Genomic DNA, 27,855 nt, shown 5'->3' with positions numbered 1-27,855 from the left:
GAGCAGAAGGGATAGCCTTTGAGTGAAGATATAACTGTCTTTTCCCACTAAGCGTGTTATCACAGGCAAAATTACATTTATCTTTGGGTTCAGGAAGCGGGGAGTAAAATTCAATGAACTCTTAATGTGTTTATATTTCAGGAATGCATTTCACCTTATGCTGTGCATATACGCTCTAAATTAAGACAAGTTAATTAAGCCGACAAACTCCAGGAACTCAGAGCTCTGCTATCATCATCACTAATTTGCTTTTAAGGAGTTTCCAAAATGTGTTTCACTCTGTCGCTCTGAGCTTTACTCTGCCACACTCTGAAACTTCTTAACTGGGGGCACAAACCATTGTTCATTCTGGTCTTTTATTTTTCTTGTGCCCACGTAGGGCGAAAGTTAAGTTTTGTGCCGTTAGACCCATCCACGTGATGAAAATGGCGGTCCACTTTAACTCTTGCTTCCTTGTGTGCCGACAGATCTGTGTAGTAAACACTTGGGGTCATATGAATATTAAATGCTTAATGGGGAGTGGGTGGCTCTTTATAGGATCACATCACTTCCATTATTAGATACCCATCAGTTACATCATAGGTTTCTCCCTGTCACATGATGGTTCTGAACCAGATGTATATGGTGACGCATTTCTAGTGTAAATACTCAGGATCATTATTGCTTCCTTCCCCTCTCCAGCCAATGACATAATCTCTCGTATGCAGGGAAAATGGACTTACTTTTTGTCTACGACTTACCCTTGGCCATTGCACATGATCATTTATAGGAGTCTGAAGCACTATTGAGGTTCATTCTAATGGAATAAATTTTGCTTAATGTGAAAGTTCAATAAATAGATTTTAGCATTTTATTGTGAAAAATATTACCCTAATAAAACTGTGTTTTATTCTTCCCTGTGTTTGGAGATTTTATGTATGTATCGTGTGTGTGTGCACTGTTTCCCAAAGTCTCAGCCAAGGTGGAATAATAATTGTTAATATTTATTGCCCCAGTCCTGGGCAAGGGGGTACTATGTCACTTAACCCCAAGAGCAAAGCCAAAGGGGTTTAGGGCCTGGACATTTGATTCCGTTCTCTGAGTCCTAATGCCAGGGTTCTTGTGTGTGTGAAGGAGTCCTGATTGCTTCTCACCCATGGCTGATCTTGATTTCAGTCTTGATTTTCCCCCTCTCTGAGCTGAGATCCCCGAGATATCCTTTCTTACCTCCGTCGTGAGGCATAGGCTGAGCAGCCCTTTCGGGATGTTGGACATTGGCTGCTGCAGGTAAATTTATTCATCTGACGTGTGTGTTCCCAGGACAATTTTGAGGACTGGGAAACCCTCCCCACGTCTCTGGAAAGCACTGAGTATTCAGACTGGGCTTCCATACAGATGGGTCTTAAAGAAAGGGATGAAGACTTTTTCTAGAATTTCGCTCCCATGGACTGAACATTCTCCAGGGAGTCATCAGAAGCTGCTTCCCTGCCTAGGCGCTGGTGGGCGGAGCTGGTGAGGGAGGCGGAGGCCGGGGGAGACTGGCGGGGCAGGAGGAGCGATGAAGCATTTAGGTGATGGTGGGTCCAGAACTCGCTCTTCAAGCATAGCCTCTGTTACTAGTTTCACTGTTTATGGCTAAATTAAATAGAACATTTAGTAAAAAATCGGAAGCAGCTTAAATGTCTTTATAGGCTGAATTTTGAAGTTGCCCAAACTCAAGAGAAACTGACATTCTGAATTAGGAGGAACAAGTTCTCTCACTGTTTTGTTTTGTTTTATTTTGTTTTGTTTTTTTGTTTTGGGGGATTTTTTTTTTTTTATTTTTGGTAATATCATGCTCTGTAATATGAAGTTATTTCATAGGGTGCACCTTACCCCAGCTCCTCTTCAAAGTGCTGGCAAATAAAGGTCACAATTGAGGACACATAATAAAAAATCTGGTGAAAAGGAATATTATTTTGATCTATTTTCATAGATATTTTATTATACTCTGAAAAGAAACTTAATGGAAAGCTGTTTTATTACATTTTCCCACAAGCTAATCCTTAATGAAAAGAAGAGTTGCTTTCCTCAAAGTGTCTTGTTTATTTCCAGATTATCTGATGGGAGTTAGGTTGGAGAAGGAGAAGGGAAAAAGAAAGAAAAGCACTTCTAATTATTTTGCAATTTGCTTTAATTTAAATCAGGGTCTAATTTGTTGTCACATCGGATTAAGAGGAACTGCACAACCAAATGCAGTGAATTCAGTGTGTTTCAGAGCCAAGGGCTAAACCTGGATTTACCGCGCGCATGTGCTAAATTCAACTTCATATTTCTAGAGAAGGAAAAGTTAAGCTTTTCCTTTTAAGTAATAAACATACACAGGGAATTTAAAAATCAAGTCAATCTCAACTTAAACCAGTGGCCCAGGTATTCAAGACAATGGCGTACACAACAGTACCCTCTTTCATTTTCTTTTCTTAGCAAAAATTACACAGTTTTATAATACAGCATTGATTTGAGCCTAATCTGGAATAGCCCTTTTTATTAATATTGTAGTAAACCCCAGGAAATGATGCCAGAGGCCACAGATTAGTGCCAAAATACATATGAAGGCAGTTGATTCTAGTTATTAAGACCATACAGGGTCCCGGCCCCTGTTGCCATGAACAAACACAGAGCCAGCTGCGCACAGACTTGCTTTTATACAGACCTGCTCACTCATATCTGTTCGCAGCTTTTCCTTTCATCGGGGTCAGAGCGACCCAGGGCTGCGCAGGGACCCAGCGGTGGCGAGCAGGCCTGTGTTAGCAGAGGGGTGCGCGGCGCCAGTGGGCCAATTATCCTCCACTACAATTGGGTGCTAACCAAAACCGGCTTCTTGCAAGTGTGTGTAAAGCAGCACCTGGGGGCCGTCACAGGCAATGAGGTGCCCTCCAGTGATTTCATTTTCCTGAGAAAAAAAAATCTGTTGGCCATTTGAATGGAAGCACTCATTTTGAATAGAAACCACATCATAGGAAAAAAAATTTTTTTAAACTTTGTTTAGAAGTGCAGGATAAGGGGCAAAAAAGAGGACTTGTAATTCAAAATATGTATCATTTCCCACCCAAATGATTATGTGCAAATACACACAAACACAGCCACCCGGGCCAGCAGCAGCCACTTCACTTGTTAGTTTTTAAACAATTGAACACAGCATTTATTTATTCTTTTCATTTGTTTGTTTTTTGTACTTAAACCTGCGACATGATTTTAAACACCTTTAAAGCTTTCCTACTGTAGGCCTTCCTTCTCGTTTCCAAAGTGAAATGTTTACATCACAGAGGACTCGGGTACCCATGGGATTTCAAATCAGGTCAGTGGAGCAATTGCTAAAAATGCCACTGCAATTATAATTTAAAAAATAAGCCCTGAAGATACATTTCTGTGGGGGGATCACTTGTCTGTGGAATGCAGTTCAACTTGGTAGAGCATGAGGTTTTCAGTTTGCAGGTAAGTGCAAATGTCTTTCCCGTATCCCCAGTACTTGGAGACTCTGTGATTCAGCTTGCTTGGCATTGTAAAACTTGGTATTTTACAAAGATAAAGATGCTATTAACCTAGTCTGGTGGCAGCCATGCGGGTGAGCCGTTCCTCCCTCCCTTCAAGGAGAACCTCACGTGAGGCATGCATTTTGTCCACAGCCTCCAGCTGCTCACCTTGGGGACCCACTACAGCTTTCATGATGAAGCCAGCCTTTAGCCTGGCATTTCCCAGCCAGTATGAGCATGGAGGTGCTGCTTGGGTCAGGCCGTTCTTGCTTCCCCATTGCACGGAGTCTCTCAGTGATGCTCTGTAGGGTGCTGTTCCTGGTACCAACCCTGCTTCCTTCCTTAGAACTGCAGTACGGTCTGCAGGCTCTCCCCAACCCTGCCTTCTCCCTCCCCTCTTTACCTTTCACAGGTATCCCCTCACCATAAAATAAGTGACTTGAATATTTAATTCTATTACGACATCTGCTGTTTTGGAGGACTCAGGCCCACAGTCAGGTCTTCCCTTTTTTTGTATTTATTTTCAGAGATTCTAAATAAGTGAATTTTTCCAACTATAAACTACCTAGTGTAAGAGAAGCCAACCTTAAAACATATTTATTAAAATAAAAACTGGGTATGTCCAGAGAAACAATTATTTAGGAGTTTTGCAACTGACTTTGATGTTACAAATTCTTCTCCAACATGGTTTTCCATTTTAAACATGTGAAGCAGCGTTTGGCAGCACAGAGGAGCTACCAGCACGTCCCGTTTTCCCCACCTCATCAGCTGATTCCATTGGATTTTCATGTAAATTTAATTCAAATAAGTCCTTAGAAAGCATTTCCATCAATTCTGCTTAAACTGACAATGCATCCCCTTTCAAATAACAGCCAAAGAGTGATATTTTTTAATTGTCTCAAATTATTTGCCACCTGCTTCCGATAATTTTTTTTTCAGAGTATCCAGTATGTCCCAGTGCTCATTGTTGCCTTCCCAAAACCACAACAACAACACACAAACTCGCCCGGAACCCGTGCGATCCATCTGGATCCTTGACCAATTCTGCTGTGTGCTCTTCAACAGTAAAACGCATTCTAACCTCCCCCCAGATGAAGGCATTGCCCATCATTCTGTACATTCCGACTTCTCTCTCCTGTGCCCTTCAATCACTCCACCCGCTACCCGGAGCTTGGCTAGCTCCACGTTCAGCTTTCCGCCAGTTCTGCAAGTCTCAGTGGCACAGCCGTGACTGTATCCTTCCGGCCCATCACAGTGAGATAAGCTACCAGTGCATCAACTAGTCAAAGCCTTTAAAAGAGGAATAATCACACCAGTGCTGAGGGCCTTACATTTCCCATCTCTGGCTCCATGCAGCATCTAGCCATGGCACACTCTTTCTCGAACTGTGTGATAACAGAATGAATGCAAATTTGATTTTTTCCCTTCCAGTCCCAACTCCCTAATTAGCTACAGACAAAAATTCAGTCTAAGTTTCCTGTCCCTATCCAGCCTCTTCACTCTCTCGTTGTTGTAGTCCTAGTTCAACTTTTACTATAATTGCTTCTTCTGTGACACCTTGGTTAATGTCACTTCAGAGATGTGTTTCATTAGCTAATACTCGCCTGCACTCACTCACTCAGTGTTTCCTGAGTCTCTGCTACGTGCTTTGCACAGACAGCAGGCATCTTCTCTGGCTGCACGGAGCTCGTAATCTACCGGAGACAAACAAGCACTCTGTAAATACGTAGTACCAGTTTTGATAGGTTCTTTGAAGACAAAGGATGGAAATCAAATGTGAGGAGCCATGATTAGAATACATATTCATAAAATTTCTCTCTGAGAAAATATTTAAGTTGAGACGCACAGAATGAGATGACAGTCAATGTTTACAACACCCAGACACATCCACAAACATACCCACGTTTATGTCTCTGTAACTACCTTTGCTTCAGAAACTGGGTTTCAATCGGTCACCATCAATTAGCAAATATAAAGCATGACTGTAGATGAGGATATAGATACAATCAACCCAGCAGCCTCTCCATCTGCTCACACGTGCCTCCCTCCAACGCGACAGAAGGAGGGGTTTTGGTAATTAATTGGAAAGCAAGAGATGAAAAGGCAGGAGGGTACTGTTTGGCATCCTTCTCCCTCTGCGGTCCTCTCACCTGACCCCCGCAGCCACTGCCGCTTTTCAGCGGGAGCGGGCATCCTTCCAGCAGCTCTCACAAGGGCTTCCTCGCTACCTGCTGCTCAGCCAAGAGCTTTGTTAAGACCCCCTCAGGCTCATTCTCATTCTCATACTCAGCCATGGTTGCTTTCTCTTTACTCCAATATCCCCCTTGTTTACCATTAAGCCTTTAGAGAGTGTAGAAGGATGTAGGCTTCCGTGGCTCTGCTACCAGACATTTAGGTTGTAAGTGTTCTTTGGTCAGTGGGCACCTTTCTGTCGTAGAAGGAAAGCTAGGACGGTGCTTCTGGATTCCTGAATCAACCCTGCTTTCTTTTACTGACTGCGCAGGAGGCGTAGGAAGTTGTCACGACTGAATCCAGTGACACGGCCTGACCCCAGCTCTCCTGACCTCGCGTCTGGGGTGAGCAGGTGTCCTGGCAGTCTGGGGCCATCCTGGCTTATGGATAATCCTGTCTAATAAAAACAGGTGCAGGCCTGTTGTCCCAGAGAAATCATAACGAGAAACCCTTTCCCCTTCATGCGTCTCTCCGTTTGGAGAATAGTTTATCTACTCCCCCTACACAGAGTTCCTCTAACTTTTCACTGTACCACGTCTCTGTTTTTTGCCCCTCAGTGAAGTTTGTGTTTAGGCCTCTGCAGTGTTTCCGAATGCAGCATACTGTTACATAGAATAAATGGTGCGATTTTTCAAAAATTCCCAAATGTGTGATTTTTCTCTTAGATAAGAAGAAGCCCAGAATGGACCCAGCCAGGGATCTAAGTGGCTCACTTAAGACCCTCTTTAAATGTCAGTTATTTCTTGAAAAGAGCATGGGAAGTTGGGGCTGTGCAAGAAGGGCAGAGAACTCGGTGGCACTTGCCTCCAGGAGGGAAGTGGAAGGCAGACATCCACATGGACCTCCACTGAGAATCTCCGATGGTGAAACGTCTGCGGCTTTTTAAAACAGACAAAATCTGCTTGCTCTGTGGCAGCCACTGTGCTAAGCCTTTATGGCATTCCCTCAGTTGACACAACGTCCTTATTAATTATGTACTTTGTGTCCCCCGTGTGATAGATGGTCAAAGTGAAGGCAAATTCGCCCGACTTAATAGCTTTCACTCTTACCATGAAGGATGCTGACTCCATTTTTAGTTACATTTATAATAACCCCTGTTCTTTGTATTTTTTCTCTGCACTTTCCATTTATTATTTCCTTCCTTTCCCCCGTATAAATCCCAAAGATTATTATAATGAAAGCAAATCTATCTTTCTTAGGGGGCAGACTAACAGTGAGAAATGACTATGGGCAATTTAACTTTGTGCTCCATTTTCCAGTCACTTTGGGATGAACCTGCCTCGGTGACAAGAGTGATTTTTAATAGCTACTAAAGTGATGGGCTCGCAGGCTGGGAAGTTTTATGTAATCCAGAGGAATAAATAAAGGCACTGGAGGCCCATGCCAGCCTCGGGGGGGGGGGGCTGCCCCGCAGACGAGCAGCGGAGCAGCCACGATCCTCCGCACGGAACTGCCCGGCACCTTCATTTATTATCTCATCAACAACAAAATAGTAATTGAAGGACCTTTACTGGGCTCCGTTGGGTGTAAGTGCTCAGTCACCTGACAAGGCCAGGGAATAGCTCTTCCCTTTATTTAACTATTCTCTCTAAGATTTATAACGTGTATTACTAAGGCTCGCAACCCCATGACGAAAATGTCCCTGTAAAACTACACTTTAAATAAACAAACTTTCCTGGGATGACCTGGAAGGAAGATTGCTTTTATTGGCTGAGAGTAGTCATGGTCATCACTGGTCAGCACTTTGATCAACATGAGGTCGTAAGTTGCAGGTGAGCAAATACTAAATATGCTTACTTTAATCATTTATAAACTCAGTTATTAATAATGTTTTTAGGTATTTTTTGTTATTTATTTCTCTGTTCATTCATCAAATGTTTGTTAAGCATATAGTGTCATGTTAAATGTGACTGGAAATATGGACATTTATGTTATGGTCTTTGATCTAAAGGCTTATAACCCTAGAAGAAGAAGGAAAAAGGTAGTGATTAAATTGTATTTTTTCTTCCTCCCTCTCTCCCTCTCTCCCTCCCTTACTCCCTTCCTTCCTTCCTTCCTTCCTTCCTTCCTTCCTTCCTTCCTTCCTTCCTTCCTTCCTTCCTTTTCTCTTTCTTTCACCGATTTATGTATTTTCCTGAGAGTGAAGAATAGATTCAGGGATAAGAAAGATTAACAAGGTTTGGGTTCTAAAACAACAATGATTAAGGAACTCTCGAAATTAAAGAATCTGTACGTGGCAAAGTCCTTCATATTTCTTATCACATTTTATTACAAGAAACTTGGACTTATATATAGATGGACAAAGGAAGAAAGAGCATTAATTGAGCATCTACTCTGTTCGAGGGACCATCAAAGACATTCCACAGACATTTTCTCCTGCGTTTCTCACAAAAAATTGAAATTTTGTTTTCCATTTCTGAAGTTGAAGCCCAGGGAATTTAAGTGACTATTCGACCATTGGAAAGTCAGTAATCGTCAGATAAACCCTTATTATAGTTACATTCTCTGAAATGTATTAAAAATATGCACAAAAGGAAATGAGAACAGAAGCAAAAAGGAGCACTACAAAAAATCAATTACACACAGAAGAAGGCATTCAGGAGACAAATGAGAGGGGGGAAAAGCTTTAAAATGTTACATGAGACAAAAAAAGACATTATTATATTGATATAGGGTCAATTTCTTCACCATGTAACTGGAGATCTCCATGTCTTTGGGGTCAGTTACCGGAAGATGATCGTGATCTTTTGATGGTGTCACATTTCCTTGATTTTTTAATGTTCTTTGAAGCCTTGCATCGCTGTCTGCAGCTGCAGCAGCACTCACCTCTTCTAGTCTTTATTGACTGACTTAGGGGAAGAAACGCCATCTGGCAGCCCTGCCAGAGATTCAGAGGCTTTCTCAGACCTTCTGCTCCACGTTCCTTGCTCCCTCTGTGGCAGAACTGAGAAGCCTGAATGCCTCCTCTCAGTCTTGCGGGACACCAGGCCACGTGCTGACCACCTCCCTTTTGCTTTCCCCCGGACAAGCCTAAAGATCCTGTTGGTGGTCTCTGGTCGCCAGATTCCAGCTGGCTTTCGGCCCATAGCTTGCTCTCATCACTGGCAGGAGCTCACCCGCAGAGAGCTGGCCCCAGGGCTGTGGTGCCCACAGCTATAGGGGTGATTCCAGGGGCAAGGAGCCCCCAGAGGGTCACAGGCAGGAGTCTCTGTGGAGTCTGCCGTGTGGTTCATGGGATCCACGTCCCTTTAACGCCCTATGAGAGCTGATCTTTCTTTCTCCCAGCCTCTCCCTGCCCCTGAGTCTTGTAGCTCAGGACTCAGGACTCTAGATGAGACAAGAGGGAAATGGGCCTCTGTCAGTGTCCCCCACAGCTGGGGAAGCTGGGTCCTCACTCCTGGGAGGAGTCACGGGCTGAGAAGGTCTTACTTGGCACTACTCTGTTCCCCCTCCTTGGGGGAGAGGTGATGTGGGGAAAGTCAGACCACTCCTCTTACTTCTCCAATGCATCCAAACTTGCACTGTTTGCTCCAACATTGTGCTGGGATTTCTCTGCGGGAAACCTGGACTTCCACAAAGGCTCTCTCCTCCACGGGTGATCGCCTAAGACGGTGTTCTCCAGGCTCCCAGGTTACAAGTGAGAGGGGCTGGAGCCAGGTCTACCACCATTGCAGGGTCCACAGCTGGGACCGAGGTCTGTATGTCTGTTACCCCACACACTGGTGGGCAAGACTCTCCCCAATTCTGGAGCATGGTGCTGCATCCCGTGGCTCCCACAGACGCACTTCCATCCGTGGATGGATGCCAAAGTGCTGTTGAGCCACGTTCCTGATGTCATCCTGTCCAAGATAATGACCTTGACACACCAAATTACCTTCACAATCAACAGACCCTCAGTTTGAATACACTGGGTTTAAGGCTATATCTTCCTTAGGGCCCAGAAGTACCATTTTCAAGTCAAAGGAATCAATAAAATATAAGTTTAACAACCTAATGTTAAATATATATATATTTGAAGCTTGGAAATAGGCAAAAAGTCATCTTGTCATTTCAGCGTCTCACTGGAGCATTGCCTAGCAAATACACTCTGACTTTATTTAATTTACCAAGAGACTGAACTTTTGTTTCCTTTAGTATCTTACATGGATTAGGGCCAAGGCCAACAAAAATGTTGCATATTAACTTGTAGATATTTAACCTGTATTTCTGTCTGGGAAGATGAAAAACAACACAGGACATGGTTTTACTGTGGAATATTAACTAGTTTTTGTATCTCACCCGGTAATTTTATTCCGGCATCCTTTCTTTCAGTGACAATATTTATTTAGGCCCTCAAGCTGTCTTTCCAACCAGCTTCACCATCCAGCTAATGCCTTCATCAGTAAGTTAAACAAATCTTTGACACAGGCTCACTGCATGAGTTTATGAGAGTTATCATTTTTACTTTCTGTAAATTATACATTGAAGTGTTTCGCGTGTTCAAGCCGTCTCCATGGATAATACTCTGGGGTTAAAAAGGCAAAACAAAAAATAAAGCGTATTTTCAATATACCTTGTTAAAGAGCATCTAAATATGCATTCTCCTTGCATGTTTGATTGAAAAGGATGAAGGCATCCAGGGGCGTTAACTTCAAGACTTGCGAGAAAATGGATCAATAGTTAATAATTCCTAGATCTCTGCTTCTTAAGTGGGCGATCAACAACACACTGACCATTTGGCTGACTACAAACCATGAGAGGCATTTTTCAGTTGGAAAATTCTGCTCGTAAAATCAGGGTACATCAGTTATAATAAGAACTTTTCCAGAAGCATTTGCTTAGAGGAATCTGGTTTGGAAGTTATATTGCTACCATCAGAGTTGCTATGCAGCATTTTCCCTTGACAAAATGTAATACCTTTTGAAATACACATCCTTATTATAACGACATTCATAGTGTCAGGAAACAGCCTATGTTCTTATATAAATCAAAGGGATTTAAAAGATAGAAAATATTAATATGTCAACCGGAGTCTTCAGTATGAAATCACATTGACAATTATGGGTTCCTTGGAAATGATTTTTTGTTGTTGTCACAGAAAGTTCTCTCTTACAGTTTCAGTATTTTTGCAGTCCCAAAACATTTATTTTTAAAATAGTTAATAAGTAGTTAATTTCAAGTTCCAGATTTTATTATGTTTTCATTTTAGTTTTTATTGATTGTGTTTCATGTATTTATGATTTGCAGAGATGTTCTTTTGTTTTTAATAATAATCAGTTTTGATGATTCTGCCATATTGACTGAAATATGGGAAATGGCCTTAACCAGATTATTGATAGCTGCATATTATTAAAAAGCTGATTATATGGATGCCTTGACTAAATTGACTATTATTGGGCACAGTACTTAGAATGCCTTTTGATCCTATACATTTTTCTTGCATCATTATAAGTTAAGGCGAATTAAGAGACAAACCACTAGTATTAAAAAAAAAGAAACTGAAGTGATTAATTGTCAAGTGATCACATATCAAAGTGTAGCCTGGAGCAGTATCATTATCTTGAGTGGAGTCTTCCCTCAGAGAAAATAGTATCATTATGATGAGAAAGATGAAAATATTTTTGTAGAGGTTGGATGCAATATTGAAGGGTTAATTTTAATTTTGTTTACTTGTTTTTGTTCATTTGCATGTAGAATTTCTTTTTAAAAAAAGGGACATTAGACTAGTGTTATCGAATACTATAACTTTTGCACGTGTGCAGGTATCTGAATACACTTGAGTTATCCTGATATTTTCATGTGAAATTTCAAATTTAAATATAACTATTTATGAATTTATAAAGGTTTTCTAGTTTTCTAAAATTCACTGTGCAAAAGAATGTATTTCCATTCCTTTTAAGTATTTTTAAAATTAAATAAGTTTATAGATAACATAAGATGGATTCTCTTAAATTTAGAAGAAAGATTAAAATATAGAAGTAATAAATTGCCTCTGCATAAGTGAAATAACCACATAAATTACATAAGACATTTTTTTTCAAACATGTCTATTCCAAATGTTCTCTTCTGGTCATAAAATAATTATATTAAAATCAAGCATACTTATGAAAACATTCTAAAATGATTTTAATACATGGGAAATTTATCCTCATTGTTAAATTGAATTCTTTGTATTTCCAACATATAATTTTTCACCTCTTTTGAATGATCTAAGAGATTCGTTTAAAATTTCTAAATCTGTAGTACTCTTAAAAAAAGAACAAACATTTCAGCCCCAAACCTTTGGCAATTACAATGCAATACATCTGCAAACAGAATGGATTTTGTTCTACTCTTAGCTCCAAATATGTGAACTTCAAAAGGTTCAGAGAAGATGTATTGCATTCTAGCATATGTATCTGTCATGCATAAGAACTAGTTAACTAATTTGCTTGCTTTGGGGTCATTTTTTTTTCTTGGAAACTATATATAATTCTTTGAATTCAAACTCATAAAATCTGTTGATGAGATTCAGCTTCAGAGGACTATTTCCTGACTCATAATATTTCAAAAAACACATTTCTGGAAACTTTACTATATTAAATCTTATTAATACAGAGGTCTGGAGCAATCATTATTGAGTTGTCATCAGAGTCTACAGAATATAAATCTAAACAAATGCGTTTAGTATAAAAAGAATTCTTTATTAAAACCACCTTTCTTTAAGGTTCTATTACCCCAATATGTGACTTTGGTGTGTTTAAACAGGGCTTTCCCTTATGTCGCTGTCCCTGGCCACTGCTCACTTGCATTCCATCAAAACTGACACCATTAAGAACTTAGAAGAACCACTTGGAAAACTCCTTTTTTCTCATATAAAGTACACTCAGTCAAACTGATCATCTAGGTGGCTTTATTATAAGATAGAATCCAAATATGCTCATAGTTCAGACAATTAAGTTCTTCCAAATGTTTATGATTGCTTTTAATTCATACAGCTCTACGTTTTTTTTCAATGTTTTCCTTTAAAAAAAAAAAAAGCATTCTCTTTCCCTCATTATCACATTCCAAAAGATGAAATCAGCTGGCAACTAAACGTCCATTCTTTAAGCAAAGTGATGTCTTTGGTAAAACAAACTAGAGGTTTAATCCTATCAGTGGCTAATTTTCTTAGGCTGCTTAAAATGCTGACATTTGATCCTCATCTTGCAAAATGCACCCGTTTTTAAAATGTGTTTCCGAGGGAATGAAAGGGCTGCTCTTCAGACACGCACAGGTTGTTAGATGTGCTTTGCTACAGCTCCGGTTACTACAAGGTGGAAACAGTGCCATCAGGGGCAAAATCAGCTTTTTATGTAACTCATTGTACACAGCAACCCATGAGCTAATAAAGTCAGTATCAATATGCTGCCACTGTGCATAATAATTCCTAAATACAAGTTTCACATTTTAAATAGGGCAGGTATAATATAGCTGGTTATACACTCCGATTTCACCACTGCTTATGAAATTCCTTAACTAAGCCAGAATTATATGTGTATTTCCAAGACTCTAATGGGCGGGGAAGGAGAGCCCAGTGTTATTTTATTTCAAAACAAGGAAGCCACCATCTGCTTTAACAAATTGAGGGGAAGGTAGAGTTCGTCCATCCAGCATCAGCGGATATGCACGTAGCAATTCCATTGAGTAAGCAGTTCTACATTGGAAACGCAGCACAGCCAACTGTCCTTAAGAGAGGGTGATGCTGGAGTTAAATTGAGCTAATTGTTTGGAAAAGATTACACTTCAGTATTTATGTTTTATCACGCTTTCTCTATGCCTAGAGGGTATCAATTATTTTATTGTGAAATAAAACTTTAACACTAGACAAAGTCACTTTCACAGTTGAAATTCTTCCAAATACGTGGAATAAAATATCGCATGTGATGAATGTCTCAATCTCAACATCCCTGAGATTGAATAACCGCTCTTGTGACTGAAAGTCCAAGAGTGATCGATGTCGCAAAGCAGCCCTTTACTTTAGCACTTGCAATAAAATTAAGAACCCCTTTCAATCCACGAGAACATGTTCTTAAAATACGCAGGTCCTAATTTCACTATGGTTTCTTAATTGGTTAATTTTAAGGAAAGGTTACTGTTAAGCACCAGTGGCTTCTGTGACTGCAGCTAGAGTGAATTTACCTTTTCATCCTCCGTCAGGCTTCCAGAGGTTTCAGGTGTCAGCTCAAAATTAAAAAGGAAAAAATAATTGTCTTTGGAGTTGCCTGTTGCTCTCAGTGCACGTTCCCATGCATTTTCAGTCCAGCTTCAGAGGTGGGGATTAAGAATGGATTATTGTGGCTTAACTCGAGTTTTTGTTTTCGTTTTCTCCTTTCTCCAACAACATGGTTTCCCTGAGCCTGATTACTGTGGAGGGTTTAGGCAGAAGTGGAGTGGTTGGAGTTCAGTCGATCCGAGACCGAGGGGCATGGATGGACCTGGGAAAGCAAAGGCTTATTGATGTGGTCAGTCTCTCCAGCTGAAGGAACGGTGCTCTCTCCTGCAGATGTGTCCCACCTCTTTTGTTTATCCCAATGTGTTATTGATTCTATGAGACTAGAAAACCTCGTCCCCATGTACACTGATCCCAGAAACTGCCGCTTCATGGTGCTGCATTTGGGAATTACATGATTTCTTAAGGTCCATGACTCTTACAATTTTTACACATATGAATTAGCTTCAGAATATGCCAATTTAGGGAACTATATTCAGTATCTTGTAATAACCTTTAATGAAAAAGTATATGAAAATGAATATATGTAGATAAATACATGACTGGGACATTGTGCTGTACACCAGAAATCGATACATTGTAATTGACTATACTTCAATAATAATTAAACAAAAGAATATGCCTATTTACTAATATGTTAAACCACCAATGCATTTCATTAAATTCCCTCAAGGAAAATGTCACCTCTTTGAATTCCTGAAAAGAAAATCTTCAGCAAGTCCACTGAGCTCCGTTTCCTCCTCAGGTCAGTTTTACTACTTTTCTCGTGTCTAGCCTCATTTTCCCAACTGCAGTAAAGTCCAAATAAAATCTGGACACATTGTACCCCAACTGCCCTTTGGAACAATTTCCACTGTTAAGTTTTTGGATATGTATAACTTTGAATTTCTTTGTATTTTCATTCTTTAAGCTATAGCTTTTTCTATTGGAATGGATAGGTCAAGTTTTTTTTAAAACAATTTATTCACACCAGAATGATCATATATTGGGAATTTTTAAAACAGCAAAATCAAAAAGCTCCCTGTAATTTTTAACCACGTATGTTCTAAACATGTATTTTTATATAGTATTCACATGTACCACTGTATCAATGTATTATATGTACTATGGACCACAAAAAATGAAATTTTTAGAGAAAAAGAAAAACTTCAATTTAACAAAGGTTTTACATAAAGTTATTTTATTGTCAGATTCACAAAGGAGCATTCTGCATCACTTTGTTTTTATAATTTAAGAAGGCAATTCTGTGCTGTTTTTCTCCTTTGTTTGGTTCTAAGTTTTTAAAGAAAAGTTTCAAACATACTAAAGCATTTGACTAATAACATATTTAACACCTAAATATTCACCACCTGAAGCTGAGAGTCATTGACATTTTTCTTATTTATATTTTTTGCATCATCTGTTTGTGTAGGTGTGTGTGAGCACAACCGTATGAAAATAAACTAAAATTCTCAGGACACCTCAGCTTTAAGTGACTCAGCTTTCTTGTCTTATAACTGAGGGTGTTCTCGCCCATAATCAAAATGCCACCAGCACAGAGAATGAAATTAACAATAGCTTCCCAATTTTATCTAATATTCAATTCATATTAAAATTTCCTAAATAATCCCCCGAAGTTGTTTTTGAAAGTGTATATTGACGTAGCACCTAGAGGATCCTTAATACATATCGTTAAATGATGGTCTGCTTGAGAAGCCCCTGACACAAGACATATTTTCTAATGGGAAACAGACAACATGTAATCAAGTGTAAAGCATCAGAAATGAGGTTTCTTTTCCTTATTTCTGATCAGAATGCTCGGATTTTATTTTAAGCCATTGTTTTGTGTATTCTTTCTCACTACTTTGAGTGAAGTTTAAACACTACTTCCATTTAAATTATTCCATCTTCTTTACTTTTGAACATCATTGACTTTACTTTCCGATGCTATTACAATTTTTGCTTCAGTCATGAAGGTTGGTTTATAAAACTCATGAAGATTCTCTGTTACATATACTCTCCGTTCTCCTTTTTCCATTGCTTTTTTTCTTCCTTTTTGGTGCTCTGGTTTTTTTGTTTGTGTGTTTGTTTTATAGTTGCCTTCCTGCTTGAAGATCTTCTTTTAGTCATACATTACTGGTATGGTTACTAGCAAGAAATGTTTTTAATTTTCCTTCATCTGAGGACATCTTCATTTCTCCATCATCCCTGAAGGAAAGTTTTCCTTCAGTACTTTGAGAATGGTGTGTCAGCTCCTGCTGGCTTCCCTGGCTCCAGATAAGAAATCTGCTGTCATTTGAGTTTTCCATAGATACTGTGCCATTTCTCTTTGCCCACTTTCAAGATTTTTTTTTTTTGTCTTTAGTTTTCAGAAGTTTAATTTAGAGTAGTCTTGGAGTAGATTTTTTTTTTTTTTTTTTGGTTTTATCTTTTTTGTGATCCATTCAGTTTCTTTATTCTGTAGATTTTTATCATTTACCACATTTGGTAAGTTTTCTGCTATTATTACTTTAAGTCCTCTTATCAGTCCCACTTTTACCTTTACTGAAATTCTATTGATGATAATGTTGGATCTTTTGTTACTGCCCTACAAATTCCTGAGGCTCTGTTGATTTTTTTTTTTTTTTTTTTCAGTTTATTTTCTCTCTATGGTTCAGATTGGGCAAATTCTACTGGTCTGAATTCAAGTTCACTGATCATATCCTGTCTTCTCCACTCAACTTTTAGGCCCATGCAGCAAGTTTTTGTGTGTTTTTTAAAATTTATTTCTATCTTATTTTTCAGTTCTATAACTACTATTTTGTTATTTTATATGACTTCTATTTCTTTGGAAAGATTTTCTATATTTTGTTTGTTTCAAGAGTCTTTATAATTGTTCTTTGAAGTATTTTTAGAATGCCAGTCAGTTGCTCACCAGCCAGTTACCCATCTTTTCTCAATCCTGGGAGGGTGGTGGCAACATTTGGCTTCAATTGTGGATGCTTGAGATACACATGTCCCCTTTTCCTGAAGGTGCACAGACTGGCCCTGCCAATCCTGAATTCTTTCCTGCTGCAGCCAAGACTCCTGCTTGCCGATGGAATCTACCCATCTTCAGCATTTATGTTCTCATCTGAAAATATGGAGGAGAAAACAGCATTGTGAGAAAGGAACTTGAAGTTAGCTTTTCCTCATTCATGAGAAACAAAAAATTGGCACATTTGAATGCATTTACCATGCCAAAACTATGCACTCATTACGTTAGAAAAAGATTCACTTTTGCATGTAATTGGATTCTGGTAATAATAGTCACAGTGAGAACTTCCACCAAAAACTCTTTGTCATCATTATTCAAGATAGAATTTGGAATCTAATGGCCCATTAGACTGGCCTCCAAATTCAAGGATATTAACATGATCTATTCTGCCTAACATGAGACATACATTTTAAAAATGCTGTTGATTTACTCTTGTTCACAGCAGAAGTACAGAAACAGGATGCCTGTTGAGAAGAGGAAAGACCAAAGGAAATTCGATTTCATTTTCTAACTGTGCTTCTTTAATATATGGTTAATTCCACTTCTGCATCAGAAAATAAACATTAAAGACAATCTTAATTCAAACAGCAGCATTTGTGTCTGTGATATGCGTTTACTGTCTTGCCTATTTCAAGAAATCTTTAATTATAGTTTGGTAAGAAATCTTTATTTCTATATCCTATAATATAGAACCTTCTGGTAGTTGGAACTTTGGAATATAGATATTTGTCTCTTTAGGTATAAACTGATTCCCTCACAGGGGCAAAAACGGCTGGATTTTATCTACAGAGCTGAGATGACACGATAGCCCACTCTGTATAAAGCAGCACATAGATGAGATGGAGGGTGAGAACACTCTAGAAACTTTTAGCTCAATTAATGTTTATAATGTATATAATTATATATGTATGGATGAAGATTTATACTAGCATCTTAAAAAGATTAAAGATCTAAAGAAATAAATATATCTTCTGTTATTTTAAACTTATTTTCAAAAGGGTTCTATTAATAAAATGTTGTACACAATGGCAAAATAAAATTGACCAGGTTGGCTCTGGCCAGCCTGCAGTTGGGCAATATGACGCATCCATGGACTAGTCCTGTGTCTTGTGCCGTTTCATGTCATTGGATAAAGCATTTGGCTTTCAAAGGGCTACAGGAGACCCTGTTTTTTGAGTTGTGGAAGTCTAACCGGGTTTGTCAAGCATTTTCTGCAGCAGGCCAGAGAGTAAATGCTCATGGCTTCACGGCCACCCAGCCCCTGTCACAGCTGCTCAGCTCTGCTTTTACCAAGAAACCAGCCACAGGCAACGTGCATGCCAGTCATCCTGGCCGTGCAGTTCCAGTAAAACTGCATACACTGTAACGGGTGGGGCCAGGATGTGGTCCAAGGGCCATAGTTTGTTGACTCCAGACTGAAGCAGAGATGAACCCTCTTCACTCTTCAGCCCACTTACCATGTAGACAACCCTGAGGCCAAGAACTTCTGAAGAAGGAAAAAAAGCACATGATGTGCTGTCATACCATCAACACAAAACTTGTGTGAGTAAAATATATGTATATATACTATGTGGGAACTCTGTATTTTCTGCTCAATTCTGCTGTAAATCTGAAACAGCTCTAAAGAAATGAAGTCTATATATATATATATACACACACACATACATACATACATACATATATATATATACACATCTATTTTATGAATTTTCCACTAGTTAAAAAACACTGTATTTTTCTGTCAGTTGTCTTTAAAAACAGCAATACAAAATCATTCCCCAAATTAATACATATCCAGCTATAGCCCAGTATCAAAAATAGTGCATTCAACAGCATAAACATACTGCTAATAATTCTGCATAACTGTGTTTTACTAATCCAGTATGGTACCTCTGCTTCATAGTTTCCTTACCAACTCAGCACCTAATAAGTGACTTTCCTGTATGTAACTCTAACATCGGCGGTAATACCCCATCCTTCGAAATTCAAACGAAATTTGCATCCCTTACACATGCGATGACTGATCCATGCCATTGCAATGCTTTTCCCTGGGATTCATGTGGCAAAATTTGGAAGGGTTTCTTTTTCTGTGGTGTCTCTGTATCCAGTCTTCTGCTTCCATGGCCGGGGTCTGGCCATTCCACTTGCTCTTGCCATTTAGATTACATCATGACACTTGAGAGACAGAGCATAGACCCTTGTCTTAAATGCAGTAAATGCTGCATTAACTTTGTATAAGAATTGTCTGAACTTTTTGCTAAGAGATTTTATAATCTCTAGGTAAATCACTATTCTCCTTCCAGAGTCCTTAACTCTTCATTTCCTGGTCCTCTCACCAGGACCTCTCCTTGGAAATTCAATCCTCTTAGTTTTATCCTTGTAGAAAAAAATCAACTTTTTCACCTCTCATTAATGTATTCTATGAAATACTGATGGATAGTTGGTCAATCTGCCTGCCCTTTATTACTCAAGAGAAGATGAACAAGAAGATGAAGGAAGAGGAGGAGAAGGGGGGAAAATCCGTCCCCACTCAGCACCTGAAAAAGCCCATTGCCCTGCCTTCCTCACTGATGTGGGTAAGGAATACCTAGGGCGGTATCTGCGTCTCCTGCCAGCTACTATTTGCACAGCTATGCCCCAGAGGAACATCACTTGTGTGAAAAAGTCATGCTTCTGTCTAATGAATCTTGAATTCTGATGCCACGTTAAACTTCCCTATCATGATTTAAAAATGAAGCAGGATCTATCCCTAAAATGACATCTGTGGGGCACATACCAGGTAGGGACAAGTTTTAAGAAAATTACATTAACAGCAGTTGTCTCTAGACAGCGAAGGCAGAGAGGCTGAGCAGTGTCCAAGGGAAGATGCCATTTTTCCATCCTGATTCTAAATGGTTGTCACCAATGCAGCCAGTTATGTGGGACTTGTCCAGAAGTGAGAATTCAAGCCATGGGAAATATTCTGCATTATTTAGAGAAGGGAAAAATAAAATAAAGGAACTACAAGACAACTGCAACTGATCCCTCTGCCTCTGTGACTTCATTAACACAATCCATGCATGTATATGCATGCGATGTGTCTATGGTTGTGTATGTGTGCATGTCTCATGTGTGTGTATCTTTTTTTTCTTTTGCAAGAAAATCCTAGTGCCATTACCCCTCATTAACAGTTCTCTGGAAGCAATTACTAAACTGGAGGGCAAAATTATGCCTGTTATTCAAAACTTCAAAGGAAGGAAATTCATGATAGTCCTGCTTCTTGCTTTTATTTTACCTCTACCCGCTAGCTCCAGCATCAGTAACAAGGAATGTTCAGTCACTCTTCTACATATAAAAAAGGTTTTACATTGTTGATTTAACTGTGCGTCGATGCTCTCTTCTCTAAAGACCAGCTGAAGAAAAATATTGATTAAACTTAGACATGCTTCATTGCAGCCTCCTTCTTGACTATCCGTGGCATGAGGTCAATGAACGTTTAATCGATTTTTGATTCATTTGTGATTGGAAAATCAGTAAATAATTCCATTCAGCCTGAGAGGTACACTCATCACAAAGAAATTTAGTTGAATTGAACTTTGGCCGTGGTTTGAAGGGGCATCACATGGCATAATTAAATAAATACATAAATTTTATTTTATAAGGTGAATATTACGCTATAGGGATATGCCAGGTTCTTGGTTTACATCCAGACTCCAGAATCTTGGCAGCGTCCTCCAGGGCAAATCCTACCTCTTGCGAGAAATGCAATTACTTCTTGAATATATACATACCATGGACCAGTAGTAGGCATATACATTTTTGTAGCATATTCTCTCAGCAATAATTACAGAGAGATCTGGATTCTCTCTCTCCCCGCATTGCTCAACGTGGTGTTGACACCATCTTAATGCCTTTATCCTCGCAATGAGTAGATGGACTCACTGGATAGAAGTCTAGCAAAAAAATCTGCAGCTTGGGACTACGATGCAAGAAAGATTGTTAAGCTGGTCACTGTTGTAGATAAAGAGGTCATTTCTAGACACAGCCAACCCTTTGACCTATAGGAGTAAGTATTTCATGGAAAGAGAGGAAAAATCTGGAGTACATTATGCACATTACATGGCCCTGTTACAAATGTAATTACTTTTCTATGTGCATTCTTGGAGCGTGTCTCCAAAATATGTAAGGATAGGAGAGATAATAACCAGGTTTGGCAAGCTAAGAGATAATAACCAGGTTTGGCAAACTTGTTTTCATTGCTTGGCTTAGAAAATAGGACTGTTCGGTTCTTCCTGCTTCTGCTGAAATGAAACCGAAATAGCTGTAACCCTGCACCTCATTGTTCTTATATAGAAAGTAAAGTTAATATACTTTGCAGTAAAAGGGTAAATGAAACATTATATGATTTTTAAATTTGTCATAAATGCTTAATAAAGGATATGGAGAAACATGATAGTGGTTTTTCTTGCTTTTGCTGATGATGCAGGGGTAGCAGTGAAAAGGTCTGTGAAGCCGTCCCTGCTTCCCAGCTGCAGTAAGATTCTTTCCGGGGTTCATATATGTAAAGTACATCACGATGCTTATGTAAAAACAAGAACAAAAGTGTGAAATGATTGCAATCACTCTTCGGCTTCTCTCCTCTTTCCTGTGTGGTGTTTGTCAGCAGATCATGCCAGGACAGTGTATCAGCTCTTGCTGGGGTGGAATCTCTCTGTCCCAGACTGAGGTCGTAGATTGCCTTTGTCGTTTTAGTAACCATTACTGCATCCTTAACGTGATTCTCTGAATCTGTTTATGTTGCTAATAATGGCTGATGATTGGTCTTGGCTTCGAAATGTGGACACACAGAAGGTAAAGAACTTTGTGTAATAATATGCAAGGTATCAATTCCACACACGTTTTTCTTTGCGGTCATCGATCTTCTATGTGAGTTATGCAGTGTTATTTTGTCCCACAATGTAAAGTAATATTTTCTTGCAGGATATTTGGAAGTGGCCAAGGAGAGTTGGATGATGAAGATGATGATGATGATTGATGATTGTTAGGTTACAGCATGCAGCAAATCCTGAGCATTTAAAAATTCATGATTTTTTTTTTTTTGGAATGAGTTCTTGACATATAATACACAGGAAGCAATTCAACATAAAACTGAAAATGTCTGGACTTACAATTATGACAGATTGTATATGTCGTTTCTTAGCTTTTACCAAAATAAAGAGCAGGACTCACATAAGGTAAAACAAACAACAGTAAAATAATTATTGTTATTAGTTTGTTCCTGAGTTAGCCTTGCCCCGGGTTTAATCCCTATAAGTAATTCCAGTTGACCTGCACTCTTAGATGGTGAGACCACTTTAAGTCAAACCCACCCATGCATATCTGGCAACTCCTTTCTTTCTCATGACTTCTTACCCCTGCTCATCTTTGACCAATCACTCCCATGTCCCCTCTGGGCTCTGCACTTATTTCTAGTCTAGTCGAGGATTTCTGCCACCATTCCGTGTTGGATCAGCTCCGGGATAAGACTCCCAGACTGTAGGCTTCACGTTTGTATCCCCATCAGTGGTTTCCAGAGTAGTTACTCCAGCCACCGCCGTTCTGCCCACTCCTCTCTTGACCAGAGACAGACATTTCCTTTACCCAGCATAAAAAGGAGAGCAGAAGACCACAAGGCCTGGGGAATCTGGCATCACTTATTAACTAATCTAATTTTCTAAGAGGCTATGAGTATCATGACCTTGTCATTAATCAGAGATTTGGTGGCCGTACACTTTTTTGGACAACTGAGTCAGTGAGCACACTCTCTTCCAAGGGACTTACTTTAAAGTGTTGTGATAGTCAATCAGTGGATAAATGGTGTTTACCATAACCATTGCATTTTCAATACGTTTTACAAGTGTACAGAGCTTACTGCTTCTTTTAACGGATGTTTTATTAAATTAGCTAGTTTAAAATTAGCACCTAATACCTGAGATTAGCATTGAAAAGACAAAAGAATATCAACTTAATAATTGCCATCCAGCAAATTTCAATCTAGTTGGAGATACAAGACTGAAAAAATACATGAAGATTAAGAAACAATGCAAATGTCAAATGAGACAGCCCAGATTATGGGAAGCGTCACAAAAGGTTTGAGCATAGCCAAAACACTTGGGGAACTCAGCAGATGAATCTTGCATTATCTCTCAGTTTCTAATTTCATCCCCAAATGTTCCAGTTATTTAGAGGGCTTCCTACTCTACTAGGCATTTCAGAATATAATAGCAAGTCTTTATTGGTTTATTGTCTCTAATTCTTAGAGAACTCTGATCTGTGTCCGTTTGTATTTTATATCCACATCCTAACTGGGCTAAATTTTACATAATAAAGGAGAATGAAAAACAAGTTTTTCCTTTTATCATTTTCACATATTTTAAGAGTGTTTGCTTAAGACATGTTGATCTTTATGAAATGGAGACATGCCATTTTTCTGAATTATTTGGCTGGTGTTGAAAAGCAAAATTGCGGACTTAAGCTTTTATTATGATTCTTCACAACCATTAAAATTAATGCTAGAAAAAGTTCACCCAATGTATAAGTACCCCCCATAAATATTGTGTAACCACTGATAATCATAAGTTGTAAAACATTAACTTTAGACTGAGTCTAAATTTATATAAATTATCAGATGCATAGCTGAATTATTAATTTTGTTCACAAATTATAACTGACCATGTAATATATACATCACAATTTTGAAACATAAAGGTAGAAATATTTCATTTACTTAATAAATTAGATTACCGAACTCAAGGACTTACCAGGTGATAAGGACCCTGACTTGTGAGACGCTCATACCAATAGAAAGAGTGAAACAATAACTTCATCTCAGATCTTCTGGTCTAGTGGGAAGTGCTTAACGTTTATGTCATTGTTTGGTTCAGCCTTCATCACCAAAATTCACAGTCTTAAAAATACTGATGAATACATACTGGCGTTGCCAGATTTGGCAGGTGAAAATATAAAACTTACCTAGGATGTGCTTGTACAAACATTTCATGGGATATGTAGATATATATCTGAAATATACATATATTGCTTATCTGAAACTCAAGTTTACCCCAATATCCTATATTTCATTTGGCAACCTTAACACAAACGTCTTGTGCTGGGTTGAATTACAACCCTCAAAATTTATATGTTGAAGCCCTAACTTCCAGCACCTCAGAATGTGACCTTATTTGGAAATACAATCTTTTCAGAGATAATGATTTGAGTTAGGTCATACTGGAGTAGGTTGAGTCCTTACACCAATTTATCTGGTGTCCTTACAAAAAGGGGGAAGTTTGCATGTGAAGCTGAAGGTGGAAATCTATAAGCCAAGGAAAGTCAGAGACGGCCTGCAACCACCAGAAGCCGGGAGAGAGGAACAAACAGACTCTCCCTCAAGGCCCTCAAAAGGAGCCTACTCGGCTGATGACCTTGATCTTGGACTTCTTGACTTTCAAAGCGTGAGACAGTCTATTTCTGTTCTGCAAGCTGCCCAGTTTCTGGTCCTTTGATACAGCAGCCCAAGCAAATGTTTACACCTCTCTTCAGACACATAAACTAGAATAGTTCTTAGCTCAATAAACATATTTGAAACAAATATTGGTAATTATTTATATGGTGCTTGTATAAGTTGATGGAATCCTTTTTACTGGCCTGGGGCAATAGAGAGGCCAAAAGTATGATTAACGTCACTTACTGACGACGAAACACAGTCTCCTCAATGGATGTAAACTTTCCTCAGTTTCCCAACAATTAGGTACAGGGCTCAGCCTACTCTAACTCCGCATCTAATTAAGTAAACTTACCTTCTATCGTGCTGCTTTTGATGGAAACTCGTCTTACAGTATCATCTGTAATTTATTCATTCTTCCAAGGCATTTTTGCTGAGAGAATCTTGGAACTGTTACTTGGGGGGAAGCTTTTCTCTTCTTTCCCTTCTTCCTTCCTTACCTCCTCCCTCCCTCCCGTCCTTTCCTACCCAGCTCTTACCTGCGCCTCCAGGAGCCTGCATTTCTACCTGCTGCTATTTTCCATCCTGCAGTGCAGGCTTTTGTCTATAATTTCAAGGATTTCATATTTGCTAGTTGAGCTTTTCCTCTTAGTTCTTCTTTAAACTTGGGTCTTTTCAGTGTCCTCTAAGTAGGTCATTTGTATCTATTTTAAAAGGTCGTTGCTCTCAGCTTGCACCTCTGCGTCTGCTCCTGTGCGCGGGCAGAGCTCTGCCCCCGCCCCCTCCTCCAGGATCCCTACATCTGAGCTGCCTGCCTGCTTACTCTCAGCACTTTTGATAATGGCTGTGCTTATTAAATTTTCTGCACATTCAACTGAATTCTGGGAATTTATGACTATCATGTTTGCTGCTTTATCATCCTTATTTTGCATGCTTCATTTTTTTTAATACTATTTTTTATTTCCTGTGAACTTTATTTCTACCTGCTTAGGTAGGGTATTTGAGGCCATATGTTCAATAGCTCCCCCTTGGGTATCCTTTTCCATCGGCTCTGCCGTGTGGCGTGTACAGTTCACTTTTAAGGTAGTTGTGACTATTTCATTGAGTAAGCGTTTAGAATTTGCTTTTGTTTACTTCCATTGCGTAAGTTATTTCTTATGAACATTTAAAAATTTTTATTTCTCCCTTATTCTTTATCATTGAGACTAACAAGCATGCATTCATGAACATGAATCATATGCCAAACAAGCACGTCACAATTAATATAAATCATTACTCATCATCCTTGTTTTTGGAACGCTGATTCTGTTCCAACCATAAGTAGAAGAAATTGATATATTCAGTTGCAAATAATGAACACATCGGGCCAACAGGTGAAGTTTGGGTCTCACATAGGGCATGCCCTTGATCAGGGTGGTCCCCAAAATAACGGGCAGGCTGAGAATGAGTCCACCAATGTTACAGAAGAACAGGAACCGACTAGCCTTACTTGTACTAGCCTGATGGCTTGCATGCTCTAGGAGCTTCATGCAGCTGGCCAGCTCCTGCCAGTCACTGAGATCATCTGCACTGGGCCTCACACAGGATTAAAAGACAATTGTCACCACGGGGGAATCAGGTTATGTCGGCACGAGTCTTGTCATTCCAGCAGAGTATCCTGACCGCGTGTGGGCCCTGACACGGTTGCCAGCCCAGAAGCCAGGGTCCTGCTCTAGCATTACCAGGGTGTGTCTAGATGGCCCAGTGCCACGTACTTCCCCCGGCGAGAACCTGTTCTTGCCCCTAGGTTTTGCTGTAATCCAGTGTTCCCTCCCTGGCTCCTGGGGGCAACCTTCTGCTCTCATCCCCTGCACTGGACCAGCGCTTCTTATCTTTATAACTGCTGCTCAGGGGCTTGGCTCAGTTCACACCTCTATGGAATCAGAAGTCAGCAGCGTCTCTCCCCTGCCAACTGTGTGTATGACTTGCTCAGGGACCTCTCCCGGCCTCCCAGATTAGCTTGTGAATACAGGAAACAGCCCGATTAGATGATAAATCTCCAAGGCATCTGAGACATTATGATTTAAACTTCTACACATCTGCCTTGTGACAAAACTTACAAATGAAATCGTCTTTCTCCCTGTCTTCAAAATATACAGAAAAAAAATGAAGGAAATGTATAACCATTACTATGACAATTTCAAACATATACAAAAATAAAGGGAATGGTGTAACAATCTCTATGTACCCACTACTGATCTCCAACACTTGTCTCTCATGATGGCTCATATTTTGTGTGAACTTGAATTGGGCTAAGGGATGCCCAGACATCCGGTAAAACATTACTTCTGGATGTGTCCGTGCCGATATTTCCAGAAGATATGAGCATTTGAATTAGTAGACTGAACAAAGATCACCTGTACCACTGAGAATGGGCATCGTCCAATCTGTTAAAGGTCTGATTGAACAAACAGGTGGAGGAAGGGAGAATCTGCTGACTCTGTTTGAGTTGAGACATTCCTCCCTCCGACATCAGTGCTTCTGGTTCCTGGGCCTTTGGACTCAGGCTGGGACTGACACCATCAATCCCCCTGCTTCTCAAGCTTTTGGGTTCAGATAAAATGACACCACTGGCCTTTCTGGTTCTCCAGCCTGCAGAAGGCAGACGGTGGGATTCTTGGCCTCCATAATTACATGAGACAATTCCTATGATAAAACTCTCTCTGTCAACAATACATTCCTTGGCCTGTTTGTTCAATCAGACCTTCAACAGATTGGATGATGTCCGTTCATATATGATATATATATATACACACGTGTATGTGTATCATTGCCTCCGATTCTTTGAAGAACCCTAATGCATTTACTAATAACTAACCTTGCTTCGTCTACACCCACAACCATTCCCCTCTCTCCTGACCTCTGTATTTATTATTTTAAAGAGAATATTCCAGATACACATAGTTTCATGTATATACCTATTATGTATTTCTAAACCACAAAAACTCTATTTTCTTTTTTTTAATTCTTATTTTTTATTAAAGTGTAGTCGACTTACAGTGTTAGTTTCAGATGCACAGCAAAGTGATTCAGTTATAAGTATATATATATTTAGATTCTTTTCCATTACAGCTCATGACAAGAAATTGAATATAGCTCCCTCTGCTATATGGTGGGCCTTTGTTGTTTATCTATTTTATACGTAGTAACGTGTGTCTGTTAATCCCACACTCCTAATCTATCCCTTCCTTCACTTCCCACAGTTTGTTTTCTATGTCCCTGAGTCTATTCCTGGTTGTAAATAAAATTTGTATTTTTTTTTTTAGATTCTACATGTAAGTGATATTATGTGATATTTGTCTCTGTCTGACTTACTTCACTTAATATGATAATCTCTAGGTCCATCCATGTTGCTGCAAATGGTATTATTTCATTCCTTTATGGCTGAGTGATATTCCATCTTCTTTAT

This window comes from Camelus bactrianus, chromosome 14 (assembly GCF_048773025.1).
Source record: "Camelus bactrianus isolate YW-2024 breed Bactrian camel chromosome 14, ASM4877302v1, whole genome shotgun sequence".
NCBI lineage: Eukaryota > Metazoa > Chordata > Mammalia > Artiodactyla > Camelidae > Camelus > Camelus bactrianus.
This window is presented reverse-complemented; position numbering follows the sequence as displayed.